Source organism: Mustela putorius, unplaced genomic scaffold, assembly GCF_011764305.1.
Source record: "Mustela putorius furo isolate JIRA1106 unplaced genomic scaffold, ASM1176430v1.1 tig00000145_pilon_pilon_pilon, whole genome shotgun sequence".
Taxonomy (NCBI): Eukaryota; Metazoa; Chordata; class Mammalia; order Carnivora; family Mustelidae; genus Mustela; species Mustela putorius.
The window spans coordinates 26,772,695-26,776,096 of NW_025421294.1; the positions used below are offsets into that span (position 1 = coordinate 26,772,695).

Here is a 3,402-nt window from a genome sequence, read left to right on the forward strand (position 1 = left end):
AAACACAAATATTAGACACACATAAACATATCATTTGAACATGTGCAACATATGAAGGAGATATCCAAGGCTAGAATGAGAGCTGGGGCACCTGGCTGGCTCAGTCAGTAGAGCATGTGACTCTTGAGCTCAGGGTCAGATCAAGCCCCATAATGGGCAGAGAGCTCACACACACACACACACACACACACACAAAGACTAAAATGAGGGCTGACCTCAGCAGGAAATGACCTGGTCTGGGGCACTCAGGAAGGACTTCCCAAGAAGTGACAGTTCAACAGAGATCTGAAGCCAGCATTGCAGTTATCTTGGTAAATGGGCGCTTGGGGAGAGAGCACTGCAGGCCAAGGGCACAGTGTGGGAAAGGTCCTGAGGTCTATTGAAAGGACAGAAGGCTGGAGGACTTGCAGCACTGAGCAGGTTTACAGATGGGCTGGGGGGCAAGGACCTGGGTCCAGGCTCTGGGACAGTCACCATGACACCCATGACTGTTCTGTTTGCTCTGTCTAGGTCTGCATGGAAAACAAGCCTTCCTGGTGGATGTTTTCACAGCTTATGTGAGGATTACCAAATACCAGATCTCTGCTTACCTGCCTGGAGCTCCCTCTAACAGCACATGATTCCTTGCAGGGTGGGGTAAGCGTCCTTCTTCCCTAGTTTCTTTTTAGACTCCAAGTGCTCTTCAGAAAGGGGAACCAAATGTCCTCCCACTGCTGAGTGATCGGGATGGGTTTGAGAGAACCAAGAGAGGAAGGCTTAAGGCTGCTACAAACACCTTAGAGGTGAGATTGACTTGGCCTGACCAGCAGCCCCTCAGGCAACAAAAGCTCCTGTGTTCCACTCTGACTACTCAGCCCTTCTCTCTTCTTGGGATGACCTGGCATTCATGAGCTGGGGCCAGGACTATGGCACCTGACTCCCACCCTGGCTCTGTGCTCAATACCAGGTTGTGAGCCCCCCCCATCCCCCACTGGAATGCTTGCTGCTTGGCTTGACTTCCTTTTTCTAAGTAGATTTAATTTCAAGTTAAAAAAATTTTTTTTTTCTTAAAGTTAGCTCTCTGCTCATCCTGGGGCTTGAACTCAGGACCCTGAGATCAAGAGTCACATGCTTTGCCAGCTGAGCCAACCAGCTGCCCCTCAAAGTTTTTATTCATTCTTTAAAATTGACTTCTGATGATGTAAATCATGCAGACAATGGGGGAAAAACATGGTTAAAGCTAAATCTCTCCCATCCCAGGACCCTACCTGGGGGTTTTCTTCTGGGTGGGTCTTCTTCCAGTCTGTTCAATACATTTTCATTTCATTTATATGTGCACAGATAAAAGAATAGATTGTTCTGTGAACTTTAGAAAAAAAAAACACATAAATCTGAGTTATGTGTATTATTTAGCAACTTCCTTTATTCCTTTATCACTTAACAGTACATCTTGAAGATCTGTATCATTGCACATCAATGTATGTAAACCGGCCCTATTCTTTTATAACCACAGCTTAGTATTCCCAAGTGTGTATTCCCATAGGTTACTTGACTATTTTGTGACTGATGAATATTCCTTCACACTGTTTCCAGATTATTACCATCACAAGCAGTACTGTAGCAAACATCCTTATATGTGCCTCTAAGCCTAGCTCTGCTTAAGGAGAGCTGGCTTGTTTGGTAATGAGATGTCTGTCAGAGGAGGCATTCAAGTAAAAGGTGAAATAATATGCCCTCTTCTTCTCAGAACAGTGATGCTTATAATTTCTTATACATGAGAATCACCTGGAAAGCTTTTTTTTTTCCCCCAAAGATTTTATTTATTTGACAGAGAGTGAAAGAGACAGCAAGAGAGGGAACTCAAGCAGGAGTGGGAGAGGGAGAAGCAGGCTTTAAAAGATTCCACTTGCTGGTCCAGACCCCTGGTATTTATGGTTTAGGAGCTCTGGGCTAGGCTTGAGAACATGCATTTCTAACTGGTTTCCAGGTGAGACTGCTGGGTCAGGGAACTTATTTTGAGAATTACCACGCTCAGGGGGTTGGCTACTCTGCTTTCACTTGCTTAGAGTCATATCACCCTTGGGAGAAAATGTTCAAGGAGAATGCACCCAGGCTTCTCACTCTACTGAGGAGTGAATGTTCTAATTGGCATCCCTGTGGGAGGCAGGGCTCTTCAGGGTACTGGTAGTGGGTCCAGAGGTCTGGCTAGCAAGCAAGGCTGTCCCTGAAGGTGTTCTGGCTGGGTCTGGAAGCCCAGAGCCTCTTATCCCTAGACCCAGCAGACCAACCCTTTCTGGGCACCAAGCCTTTCTGAACCCACCTCTAGCTCACCCCATTCTTCCCTCTGGACCCTAATGAAAGGCTGAGGCTGGTAGGGAAGGGCTCTGGGGTTTTTATAACAGAAAGGACAGGACACTACATCTCCAGAGAGGGTCTTCTAAAGGTCTTGAGGTTTTAGGACCCTAAGGCGCTCTTAGTGTCCTGTTGCATTACAGGAGTTCATGCTGGGGTTGGGAGGTGGGGAGGAACATCACTGGTGGGGCAGGGTGGGGGGGCAGCTGTTGGAGGAACCTGGAGTCTGGACCCTTGGAAGTAACAACATCCCTCTTTCCTGGTGGCTTTGAGAGGGACACTTCTGTCCCGGAGGATGGTCAGTTTGCAGGCTGAGGGTCAGAATACAGACTCCATTTAGCCAGTGCCTCTGCCCAGAGCTGAGTTGGACACCCTGCCACTCACCAGGCTCCTTGTCTTTTGACCCCTGGGGTGTTGTTTGACCCCTGCAACCTTGATCATCAGAAAGAAGCTTCCTCTGGACTGTTGGCTTCTTTGTTACAGTTACCAGAAGGCAGGATGTAAGAAGTCTCAACGACCATGCCACAAATCTGGTGGGAGCCAAGGGAAGCTCCTTGGGAGCTCAGGAGAGCTGCTCCAGGCCCCTCTGTGGTGGAGGCAAAGTTTGGATCCAATTCTCATCCAGGGCAGAAATGTCTGAGGTAGGCTTCGTACCTGTGTGCCTCTCTCTCTTGGGTTATATGTAAATTTTGAATGTCTTCTTTGAGTTGTTCATAGTTGCCATCCCAGTGCTGAGCACAGACTAAGTGCCCAACAGATGGTTGAATACGTGAATAATGAACTTAAATACTTAGAAGGTGTCTGCAAGATGGACTCAGGCTGCTCACTCCCTGCAGATGAGGGCTAGACCCCAGGGCCAGCTCTTTAGCTATTGGAGATGCCCTTTTCTGCACGCTGCAGCTTATGGGGGTCACCGATCCCCCCTTCCCCCCAAACTTCATACAATCTCAGATGTGCAAGCAGCCCTCCCCAAGGCTCTGCTGCTTATGTGGGGGGGGGGTTCCCTGGTACACCCCTTACCTCGGGGAGTGTGGAGAGGGGGCACTGGTTTCTCTCCTCTCAAGGTGGGGG

The 3,402-nt window shown here is 48.5% G+C and overlaps 1 long non-coding RNA gene across 1 annotated transcript; it reads left to right on the forward strand.

Moving 5' to 3' along the window:
• Positions 1 to 220: 220 nt before the first annotated feature.
• On the forward strand, positions 221 to 3,179 carry LOC123390830. Its single transcript, XR_006605439.1, has 3 exons — positions 221 to 311; positions 511 to 636; positions 2,815 to 3,179. It is a non-coding gene; the product is annotated as an uncharacterized LOC123390830 (long non-coding RNA).
• The last annotated feature ends 223 nt before the right edge of the window (positions 3,180 to 3,402 follow it).